Source organism: Oncorhynchus clarkii, unplaced genomic scaffold (genome assembly GCF_045791955.1).
Source record: "Oncorhynchus clarkii lewisi isolate Uvic-CL-2024 unplaced genomic scaffold, UVic_Ocla_1.0 unplaced_contig_1313_pilon_pilon, whole genome shotgun sequence".
NCBI classification, from domain to species: domain Eukaryota; kingdom Metazoa; phylum Chordata; class Actinopteri; order Salmoniformes; family Salmonidae; genus Oncorhynchus; species Oncorhynchus clarkii.
Genome location: NW_027258562.1, coordinates 45,001 through 57,632, shown reverse-complemented (window position 1 = coordinate 57,632; position 12,632 = coordinate 45,001). Strand labels below are relative to the sequence as shown.

Here is a 12,632-nt window from a genome sequence, read left to right as displayed (position 1 = left end):
AGAGAGGAGGAAGAGAGAGAGAGGAGGACGGGGAGAGAGAGGAGGAAGAGAGAGAGAGGAGGATGGGGAGAGAGAGGAGGAAGAGAGAGAGAGGAGGATGGGGAGAGAGAGGAGGACGGGGAGAGAGAGGAGGATGGGGAGAGAGAGGAGGAAGAGAGAGAGAGGAGGACGGGGAGAGAGAGGAGGAAGAGAGAGAGAGGAGGATGGGGAGAGAGAGGAGGAAGAGAGAGAGAGGAGGATGGGGAGAGAGAGGAGGACGGGGAGAGAGAGGAGGATGGGGAGAGAGAGGAGGAAGAGAGAGAGAGGAGGACGGGGAGAGAGAGGAGGAAGAGAGAGAGAGGAGGATGGGGAGAGAGAGGAGGAAGAGAGAGAGGAGGATGGGGAGAGAGAGGAGGAAGAGAGAGAGAGGAGGATGGGGGACCGAGGAGGACGGGGGACAGAGTGGAGGACGAGGGAGAGAGAGGAGGAACAGAGAGAGAGGAGGATGGGGAGAGAGAGGAGGAAGAGAGAGAGGAGGATGGGGAGAGAGAGGAGGAAGAGAGAGAGAGGAGGATGGGGGACCGAGGAGGACGGGGGACAGAGTGGAGGACGAGGGAGAGAGAGGAGGAACAGAGAGAGAGGAGGATGGGGAGAGAGAGGAGGAAGAGAGAGAGAGGAGGATGGGGAGAGAGAGGAGGAAGAGAGAGAGAGGAGGATGGGGGACCGAGGAGGACGGGGGACAGAGTGGAGGACGAGGGAGAGAGAGGAGGAACAGAGAGAGAGGAGGATGGGGAGAGAGAGGAGGAAGAGAGAGAGAGGAGGATGGGGAGAGAGAGGAGGAAGAGAGAGAGAGGAGGATGGGGGACCGAGGAGGACGGGGGACAGAGTGGAGGACGAGGGAGAGAGAGGAGGAACAGAGAGAGAGGAGGACGGGGGAGAGGAGAGAGGGTTAGAGAGAGGGAGAGAGGAACCTTTCACACAGAAAGAGAGAGTGAGCGGTATTCATTTGATCCTAGTTTCTCCCTCAGGTCCGTGTTGTCTTGAGTTCATTCTGAGTTTGGCTTCAATTTACTCCTCTGCTGCTGCTTCAAACTCACATTAAGAGTCATTCTGATTCCCATGTGAAAAAAGCCTTTTGAGTGACTAAAACATCCCCCATAATATTTTTCCCCGATAAAAAAATGATCAACATTTGAGGGAAAAAAAAGGAAGGAAGTGTGTTGGGAGCCAGTAGGCTGAGTTGGCTGGGACTCTGTGAGCCGTGTTGCAGTGGGATTATCTCAAGCAAATTTGCAGAGATGTAAAGCAACTGAAATAACATTGAAATTGCATGCGACTTCCTTTCAACACATAACATCATGGTTTCACAAATGATATGTATGATCCAACTGTTTGGTTATCGTCGATATAGAATAAATGTTGGCTGTATAATTTCTCTAGCGAGCCTAATTGGAATTGTCAACAATGTTTTTCAAGCTAGTGAGCTAGTTCCTCTTTATTTTATTTAACTAAACAGTTAAGAACAAATTCTTATTTTCAATGACGGCCTAGGAACAGTGGGTTAACTGCCTGTTCGGGGGCAGAACGACAGATTTCTACCTTGTCAGCTCTGGGGTTTGAACTTGCAATCTTCCAGTTACTAGTCCAACGCTCTAACCACTAGGCTACCTGCCACCTCTACACTCTAACCACTAGACTACCTGCCGCCTCTACACTCTAACCACTAGGCTACCTGCCGCCCCTACACTCTAACCACTAGACTACCTGCCTCCTCTACACTCTAACCACTAGGCTACCTGCCTCCTCTACACTCTAACCACTAGGCTACCTGCCGCCTCTACACTCTAACCACTAGGCTACCTGCCGCCTCTACACTCTAACCACTAGGCTACCCTGCCGCCTCTACACTCTAACCACTAGGCTACCTGCTGCCTCTACACTCTAACCACTAGGCTACCTGCCGCCTCTACACTCTAACCACTAGGCTACCCTGCCGCCTCTACACTCTAACCACTAGGCTACCTGCTGCCTCTACACTCTAACCACTAGGCTACCCTGCCGCCTCTACACTCTAACCACTAGGCTACCTGCCGCCATTACACTCTAACCACTAGGCTACCTGCCGCCTCTACACTCTAACCACTAGGCTACCTTGCTGCCTCTACACTCTAACCACTAGGCTACCTTGCTGCCTCTACACTCTAACCACTAGGCTACCCTGCTGCCTCTACACTCTAACCACTAGGCTACCTGCCGCCTCTACACTCTAACCACTAGGCTACCTGCCGCCTCTACACTCTAACCACTAGGCTACCTGCCGCCTCTACACTCTAACCACTAGGCTACCTGCCGCCCCTACACTCTAACCACTAGGCTACCTTGCCGCCTCTACACTCTAACCACTAGACTACCTGCCGCCCCTACACTCTAACCACTAGGCTACCTGCCGCCTCTACACTCTAACCACTAGGCTACCTGCCTCCTCTACACTCTAACCACTAGGCTACCTGCCTCCTCTACACTCTAACCACTAGACTACCTGCCGCCCCTACACTCTAACCACTAGGCTACCTGCCGCCTCTACACTCTAACCACTAGGCTACCTGCCGCCTCTACACTCTAACCACTAGGCTACCTGCCGCCTCTACACTCTAACCACTAGGCTACCTCCAGGTTAGATGATTGAGCTAGTCTCAGTATTATATTTTCTCTACCCTGGCAGTCATTTTGAATGCAGGTGGTTCACAATTCCTCTTGTTGGATATTGTAATTCTAGCTGGATTGCAACACATCACTTCACAAGCCAGCAAAAATTTGACTCCCAGGCCAGGTGTGGCCTGTAAACCAGGAGTTTCCTAACACCACTGTGGTCCTCCAATAAAAATCTTATAATATTTATATTATCATAAATAATACAATTTCAAAGGCTAATAAGGCTGGTGGAACTGTTCACTGAGGGTTCTAGGTAGACCCCATTTTACAGGGGGTTCTATAAAGAACCCTTCATTGAGGGTTCCAGGTAGAACCCTCTGCACCAAAAATGGTTCCTCTATGGGGACAAACCGAAGAACCCTGTATAGTTCTACTGACCAACTCTGTATGGTTCTACTGACCAACCCTGTATGGTTCTACTAACCGACCCTGTATGGTTCTACTGACCAACCCTGTATGGTTCTACTAACCGACCCTGTATGGTTCTACTGACCAACTCTGTATGGTTCTACTGACCAACCCTGTATGGTTCTACTGACCAACCCTGTATGGTTCTACTGACCAACCCTGTATGGTTCTACTGACCAATCCTGTATGGTTCTACTGACCAACCCTGTATGGTTCTACTAACCGACCCTGTATGGTTCTACTGACCAACCCTGTATGGTTCTACTGACCGACCCTGCATGGTTCTACTAACCGACCCTGTATGGTTCTACTGACCAACCCTGTATGGTTCTACTTAGCACCTTTTTTTCTAAGAGTGTACATGCATTGAAAAACATGAGTTTATATTTGACTGAATGAAGAATCAGCATTGTGGGTTCCTATTCCTCCTCTTCCTCTTCTCCTCCTCTCTTTCTCGTCCACCCACCTCTTCATCCTCATCCCGTTCTTGTCCACCCACCTCTCCTCTTCCTCTTCTCATTTCTATGGACGTGGAGGGGGATTGTGTTATTTGTTCTGAGGAATATTACAGTGGTCCTGGGCCCCCAGGGGTGCACGTTTTGGTTTTTGCCCCAGAACTAAACAGCTGATTCAAATAACCAACTCATCGTCAAGCCTAGGTAATACTGCTGTTGTTCTGAGACAGTAATATAACAGGGTTCTAGGTAATACTGCTGTTGTTCTGAGACAGTAATATAACAGGGTTCTAGGTAATACTGCTGTTGTTCTGAGACAGTAATATAACAGGGTTCTAGGTAATACTGCTGTTGTTCTGAGACAGTAATATAACTGGGTTCTAGGTAATACTGCTGTTGTTCTGAGACAGTAATATAACAGGGTTCTAGGTAATACTGCTGTTGTTCTGAGACAGTAATATAACTGGGTTCTAGGTAATACTGCTGTTGTTCTGAGACAGTAATATAACAGGGTTCTAGGTAATACTGCTGTTGTTCTGAGAGACAGTAATATAACTGGGTTCTAGGTAATACTGCTGTTGTTCTGAGACAGTAATATAACAGGGTTCTAGGTAATACTGCTGTTGTTCTGAGACAGTAATATAACTGGGTTCTAGGTAATACTGCTGTTGTTCTGAGACAGTAATATAACAGGGTTCTAGGTAATACTGCTGTTGTTCTGAGAGACAGTAATATAACTGGGTTCTAGGTAATACTGCTGTTGTTCTGAGAGACAGTAATATAACAGGGTTCTAGGTAATACTGCTGTTGTTCTGAGACAGTAATATAACTGGGTTCTAGGTAATACTGCTGTTGTTCTGAGACAGTAATATAACTGGGTTCTAGGTAATACTGCTGTTGTTCTGAGACAGTAATATAACAGGGTTCTAGGTAATACTGCTGTTGTTCTGAGACAGTAATATAACAGGGTTCTAGGTAATACTGCTGTTGTTCTGAGAGACAGTAATATAACAGGGTTCTAGGTAATACTGCTGTTGTTCTGAGACAGTAATATAACTGGGTTCTAGGTAATACTGCTGTTGTTCTGAGACAGTAATATAACTGGGTTCTAGGTAATACTGCTGTTGTTCTGAGACAGTAATATAACAGGGTTCTAGGTAATACTGCTGTTGTTCTGAGACAGTAATATAACAGGGTTCTAGGTAATACTGCTGTTGTTCTGAGACAGTAATATAACTGGGTTCTAGGTAATACTGCTGTTGTTCTGAGACAGTAATATAACAGGGTTCTAGGTAATACTGCTGTTGTTCTGAGACAGTAATATAACAGGGTTCTAGGTAATACTGCTGTTGTTCTTAGAGACAGTAATATAACTGGGTTCTAGGTAATACTGCTGTTGTTCTGAGACAGTAATATAACTGGGTTCTAGGTAATACTGCTGTTGTTCTGAGACAGTAATATAACTGGGTTCTAAAGTAATACTGCTGCTGTTCTGAGACAGACAGTAATATAACTGGGTTCTAGGTAATTCTGCTGTTGTTCTGAGAGACAGTAATATAACAGGGTTCAAGGTAATACTACTGTTGTTCTGACATACAGTAATTTAACAGGGTTCTAGGTAATACTGCTGTTGAACTTTATTCATTCACTCACTGTGCCCTGTTTTCTCTCTCTCTGTTTTTCTCTCTCTTTGTCTCTCTCTCTCTCTCTCTCTCTCTCTCTCTCGCTCTCTCTCTCTGTCTCTCTTTCTCTCGCTCTCTCTTTGTCTCTCTCTAGTTAACGGGAATCCGACCAGTCATCTGTCCACTCCTTGCTCGGGGAAATCTCCCAGCCCCTCCCCTTCCAGCCCTGCTACAGACTTCAGACCTAGCAGGGTAAGACCTCATACACAATCTGTCCTGATACACCCTGTCCTGCTACACCCTGTCCTGCTACACCCTGTCCTGCTACAGACCTCAGACCTAGCAGGGTAAGACCACATACACACCCTGTCCTGCTACACCCTGTCCTGCTACACCCTGTCCTGCTACAGACCTCAGACCTAGCAGGGTAAGACCACATACACACCCTGTCCTGCTACACCCTGTCTTGCTACACCCTGTCCTGCTACACCCTGTCCTGCTACACCCTGTCCTGCTACAGACCTCAGACCTAGCAGGGTAAGACCACATACACAATCTTGTACAGCTAATCTTGGGGACACACAATTCAGTCCCATTCAAAATCCTATTTTCCCTAAACCCTAACCCTATCTCTTACTCGTAGCCTAACCCCAACCTTAACCTTAAACCTAACCCTAGCTCCTAAACCTAGCTCCTAACCTTAAACCTAAACCTAGCTCCTAACCCTAAACCTAACCCTAGCTCCTAACCATAACCCTAGCTCCCAACCCTAAACCTAACCCTAAACCTAACCCTAGCTCCTAACCCTAGCTCCTAAGCCTAGCTCCTAAGCCTAGCTCCTAACCCTAAACCTAACCCTAGCTCCTAACCCTAAACCTAACCCTAGCTCCTAACCCTAGCTCCTAACCATAAACCTAACCCTAGCTCCTAACCCTAAACCTAACCCTAGCTCCTAACCCTAGCTCCTAACCCTAACCTAACCCTAACTCCTAAACCTAACCCTAGCTCCTAACCCTAACCCTAGCTCTTAACCCTAAACCTAACCCTAGCTCCTAACCCTAACCCTAGCTCCTAACCCTAAACCTAACCCTAGCTCCTAACCCTAAACCTAACCCTAGCTCCTAACCATAAACCTAACCCTAGCTCCTAACCCTAAACCTAACCCTAGCTCCTAACCCTAACCTTAGCTCCTAACCCTAAACCTAACCCTAGCTCCTAACCCTAAACCGACACACATACCCTTACGCTCTATAACACACTCCCTCTATGTTCCCAGGAGAAGAACAAGTCCCAGTCTACAACCTAGAGTCACAAACTACAAATCCCACAATCCTTAGAGTCTCAGAAGGTTTCCGACCCTTGGCCTGTCACGCTGCTGCTTCGGGAATTCTGGAAATACTCGATCTCATGTTAAAATTCCAATGATGTAGTTCCGGAATCCTGTTGATATTTTCTTCCTTGAATTTTCCTTTCTGTGGTGATAATGTGTCCGTATTCTGGAGAATCTTCTGCCTTTTCTATTCTCGCAGTCATTGGTTGTGTCTCAAATTATATCCTAGTCACTACACAGTGCACTACTATTGTCCACTCATCACCTATAGATACACATTTAAAAGAATATATATATATTGCTGTATATCCAGATAGTGGTGAATGTTAGTGCACTATGTAGGGAATAAGGGGTCATGTGATATGTAGCCATGGATACTGTGCAGGGTATGTTGACTGAAGCTGAAAGCTAGACACCAGGGCTGGAGGTAATAACAACTTAAAGGCAGTCAATTTAAAGGCAGTACACTTTTGAACTAAATAGCTTCTACTCCGTCAGTTCATTGAGAAGTCATTGAAAATATATGCAATTTTTTTTAAATGTTAAATTGTCTTTAAAGTTTACTTCCTGAATTGACATGATTTAATTGGAATTGACCCCCAGCCCTGCTAGACTCTAATACTGTACTGGAATATACTATAACAGGAGCATGCAACTCAAGTGGAAGATGTTTGAGTTTCAAAATAGCCCCTATTCCCTAGATGAACCACCTCCCAAAATAGCCCCTATTCCCTAGATGACTGAGTCCCAAAATAACCCCCTATTCCCTAGATGGCTGAGTGCCAAAATAGCCCCTATTCCCTAAATGACCCACCTCCCAAAATAGCCCCTATTCCCTAGATGACCCACCTCCCAAAACAGTGTGTGTGTGTGTGTGTGTGTGTGTGTGTGTGTGTGTGTGTGTGTGTGTGTGTGTGTGTGTGTGTGTGTGTGTGTGTGTGTGTGTGTAATGTGCAGAGATTGATTGATTTGGTCTGGTTTTAGTCTCGTGCTCGTGTCGATTGTGGAACCTGGCCCTCAGGCCTACTAAACAATTAGTTGATTATTGATTAGGATGACTGTCTTCTCGTCTCGCCTGTCCTCTCCAGTAAAGTAACACTGTCAGTAACAGGATTAATCGATTGTGGAACCTGGCCCTCAGGCCTACTAAACAATTAGTTGATTATTGATTAGGATGACTGTCTTCTCGTCTCGCCTGTCCTCTCCAGTAAAGTAACACTGTCAGTAACAGTGTTACAATACAGTCAAAGACCATCTGCTCTGTACGGTCGTGCCGGGGTTTTCTTAAGGTCGCGCCGTGGTCTTCTTAAGGTCGTGCCGGGGTTTTCTTAAGGTCGCGCCGGGGTTTTCTTACGGTCGTGCCGGGGTTTTCTTAAGGTCGTGCCGGGATTTTCTTAAGGTCGCGCCGGGGTTTTCTTAAGGTCGCGCCGGGGTTTTCTTAAGGTCGTGCCGGGGTTTTCTTAAGGTCGTGCCGGGATTTTCTTAAGGTCGTGCCGGTGTTTTCTTAAGGTCGTGCCGGGGTTTTCTTAAGGTCGCGCCGTGGTCTTCTTAAGGTCGTGCCGGGGTTTTCTTAAGGTTGCGCCGGGGTTTTCTTAAGGTCGTGCCGGGGTTTTCTTAAGGTCGCGCCGGGGTCTTCTTAAGGTCGCGCCGGGGTCTTCTTAAGGTTGCGCCGGGGTCTTCTAAACTGGGCTATGAGAACGGGGAAGTCCGTCTGTGAATGGGGGAAGACGAAGCACAGACGCCGGAGCATGTCTGCCACTCTTTCAGAGCGGGTGAAGCACGCCTCCGTTTCACGCCAGAGCAGCTCTTCCACTAATTGCATGCAAAGATTGCTTTGCTGCCACACCCACAACGGAAGGCAGTATATTATTTTCCATCCGCTCTCTCCTGTATACTGTAGCCTCTGTAACTCATAGCGTCACTCCAGCAGACTGACGGTCATATTGAGGTTTATTATTGAGTTGAACTATGTAGAGTTCAGTACGTTCCTGGGTAGGGACTAGAGTGTGTGCTGTATTTTAAGTAGGTCTCTCTCTTTCTCTCTGGTTTGATTTCCTGTGAATGCTGAGGGAGAGAACACACACACATTTACATTGTAGTCATTTAGTAGTATACTGCCATGTCCGCTGGTAGTACAGCTATCACCCCTGCTGAAGAAAAACAATGAAAAACACAACGAAGGCTGGTCACCAGCCAAAACAAAATGACCAGCTGGTGACCGGCCTTCACTGTGATTTAGCTGGTGACCGGCCTTCACTGTGATTTAGCTGGTGACCGGCCTTCGTTGTGGTTTAGCTGGCGACCGGCCTTCGTTGTGATTTAGCTGGTGACCGGCCTTCGTTGTGTTTTGGCTGGTGACCGGCCTTCGTTGTGGTTTAGCTGGTGACCGGCCTTCACTGTGATTTGGCTGGTGACCGGCCTTCGTTGTGGTTTAGCTGGTGACCGGCCTTCGTTGTGTTTTGGCTGGTGACCGGCCTTCGTTGTGGTTTAGCTGGTGACCGGCCTTCACTGTGTTTTGGCTGGTGACCGGCCTTCGTTGTGGTTTAGCTGGTGACCGGCCTTCGTTGTGTTTTGGCTGGTGACCGGCCTTCGTTGTGGTTTAGCTGGTGACCGGCCTTCACTGTGTTTTGGCTGGTGACCGGCCTTCGTTGTGTTTTGGCTGGTGACCGGCCTTCGTTGTGGTTTAGCTGGTGACCGGCCTTCGTTGTGTTTTGGCTGGGACCAGCCTTCGTTGTGTTTTGGCTGGTGACCGGCCTTCATTGTGGTTTAGCTGGTGACCGGCCTTCGTTGTGTTTTGGCTGGTGACCGGCCTTCGTTGTGGTTTAGCTGGTGACCGGCCTTCGTTGTGGTTTTGCTGGTGACCGGCCTTCGTTGTGGTTTAGCTGGTGACCGGCCTTCGTTGTGGATTAGCTGGTGACCGGCCTTCGTTGTGTTTTAGCTGGTGACCGGCCTTCGTTGTGGTTTAGCTGGTGACCGGCCTTCGTTGTGTTTTAGCTGGTGACCGGCCTTCGTTGTGTTTTAGCTGGTGACCGGCCTTCGTTGTGTTTTGGACACTGGAGACCCTGCTAAGTCACATTATGCTGGCTTGCAAAGTGAAGTGTAATTCCTATTGGAATCCAACCTGTGTGGAGATATCCAACAATTAGAATCTGTAATCAGAATGTCAGCCAACGTTAGCAAGATTTAAGAAATGAGAACATCTAAACCAATTACACGGGAACAACCATTTCAGTAACAAAAGATTGGATTAGTTTCAAAAAAAGTTATGACATTTATCTTTGTTTAGAATAAGATTCATTCATTGATTAATACATGGACAGTGAGTACACGCATACACATAGATATTGAAACAAACGATTCTACAAATCTAACTGTAATAGAGCAGGCAGGAAGCAGGAAATGTTAAATGATGGGCGTGGTTTTGCAGATCAGCTTGACCAGCATACACAAAAAAGAGAAGAAATAGTTATTGAGGGGTTGTTTGCCAGGGTTGAGAGGGATTGGTGGATTAATCTTTTAATGGCTGCAGGGTTAGTTGATTTCAAAAAGTGTAATGAATTCAAACCACAGTATAGTAGCTGATACACAGCCAATACAGTAGGTGGCGACATTGGCACATATATTTGTTAGCGGCCCACCATAACACAAAAGAAGAAGAAGGAGGAGGAGAAAGAGGGTGAGGGCATATCAGGAAGGGTTTGTTACTGCTGTAGTGGTTGTGAAGAACCATCCTGTCCATCATGTTTTTCTTAAATGCCATGTAGTGTACCATAATTTTTACGGTACATTACAGGCTACTGGTTGCAGTGAAAATACGGTAAACAACAAGTTACTGTATTTTGTTTTACAGCTGAATTAAGGTGTTATTGCTGTAAAAGGACAGTATCCTGCTGAATGTTGATTACTTCAGATTTATGATTTAAACTCGCAACCTCTTGGTTGATAATGACCTGAATGTCCTGCTACGTCACCTGGTCTCTGGACATGATAGATGATGAGATCGGCCACAAATTTAACGCCAGAAATTCATTCCTGCACTTTTCTAAAAGTTGCCCAGAATCAAGTTAACAAATGGTTTTATTATCTGACAATGCCCATGTTAATATAGCAGGGACACTTGATGTGAAGTGTGCTAAATTCTTTGGGGATTTGAACTTGACAGCTTTTGGACGGAAGTTCATTAATGCAAATGTAATGGAAAATCAGATCAGACTCTTCATGAGAGCCCATGAGCTCATGTTACGCAACATTTCTATAGGATATGCAATTGCGGGAGAAAACAGAGTGATGGCCTCTATTAAAAAGAGGAGGATCCCATCAGCTTTCTATAGGCTAGGCCTACTATATTTATTTCTCAACTTTTCTTATGTTAAGTACATTGCTTATATTTACAACAGGAGTATAGCCTACCTGGCTGGTATGGAAATAACCACGGGGAAAAGCATCCTCCATGCCCTATTTAAGTGCAGAGATGGCATGTATTTTCCCCTGCCCCTGTTTAGAGACAGATGGGTGCATGATAATGGTCCATTCTACATCAAAATACATTTCACACATATATTATTTAGTATATGTAAAGACCAGATTACATCTTGTTGCTGTGAATTTTGCAATGAACTAATTGGCAACCAGCTGTCATCAAGTTATTGAAAAATTCCCACTGACTTAATAGCCAGTATCTGCTAGTAACTCACAGGCAACTAACTGTCAGTAACTTACTGGAAGCTTAACAGGCAACTAACTGTCAGTAACTTACTGGAAGCTTAACAGGAAACTAACTGCCAGTAACTTACTGGAAGCTTAACAGGAAACTAACTGCCAGTAACTTACTGGAAGCTTAACAGGAAGCTAACTGCCAGTAACTTACTGGAAGCTTAACAGGAAACTAACTGTCAGTAACTTACTGGAAGCTTAACAGGAAACTAACTGCCAGGACCTTACTGGAAGCTTAACAGGAAACTAACTGTCAGTAACTTATTGGAAGCTTAACAGGCAACTAACTGCCAGTAACTTACTGGAAGCTTAACAGGCAACTAACTGCCAGTTCCTGCAACACCATCAGGTCAGTGAGCATGACAGCGATCAGCTATAGTATAGTGATTTAATGTCCAATTACAGGTACATTTTAACAGTTTGAGCCATAAGCACATTTGAATTAGCCTATCAATAGAACTGTAGAACCTGTCATTGGTTCTACATGGAACCCCGAGGGTTCTTCATGAGAGGGTTCTACATGGAACCAGAGGGTTCTTCATGAGAGGGTTCTACATGGAACCAGGGGGTTCTTCATGAGAGGGTTCTACATGGAACCAGAGGGTTCTTCATGAGAGGGTTCTACATGGAACCAGAGGGTTCTTCATGAGAGGGTTCTACATGGAACCAGGGGGTTCTTCATGAGAGGGTTCTACATGGAACCAGGGGGTTCTTCATGAGAGGGTTCTACATGGAACCAGAGGGTTCTTCATGAGAGGGTTCTACATGAGACTAAAAAGGGTTCCCCTACATGGACAAACAACAGAATGTCTATTATTTAAAAAATGTTAAATCTTTGTCATACCCACAGATCCATTGGCGTAGAAGGAAATTCAGGTCGCTGGGAACCGAGAGGTTGTGAGTTCAAAGTCCCAGCGAGGTTTACTCCCTCTTCTCTCAAATAATCAGCATGTTGCTGGTCTGCAAAACCACGCCCGTCCTTATATTTCCCAGCATGCTCTGGTCCAGTTATATTTTTAGAAGATGTTGCAATATCTGTGTTTTTGCATTCATCAACTAACTAATTCCTCAATTAACTAATTAATCAATTCCTGTATCTTATGGTACACAAAGATAAATCACTGTTTCTACAATCTGTTAGTTGTACTTATCGTACCTGTTGCTGAAATGGTTTATCGAGTCTCGTTCATTCATGGTTCTAACCCGGCTGTCATTCTGACTGCAGATTGCACTAATTCACTCTGGCTAGATTTCCAATAGGAATTAAATGTAACGCCCGCTTAATGAGACTTGATACTGGTTTTATTTTAGCTTATGCTGCTCACCAGTGTTCAAAGCACAGCGAAGGCTGGTATGCCAGCATAACCAGCTAGACCAGCATGGATCAGCAGAGGCCAGCTTGACATTTATGCT

At 45.9% G+C, this 12,632-nt stretch overlaps 1 pseudogene; it reads left to right on the top strand.

The window, feature by feature from the left end:
• The first annotated feature begins 5,330 nt into the window (after window positions 1-5,330).
• LOC139397349 (serine/threonine-protein kinase DCLK1-like) overlaps window positions 5,331-12,632 on the top strand; it is a 51,601-nt pseudogene continuing 44,299 nt past the window's right edge.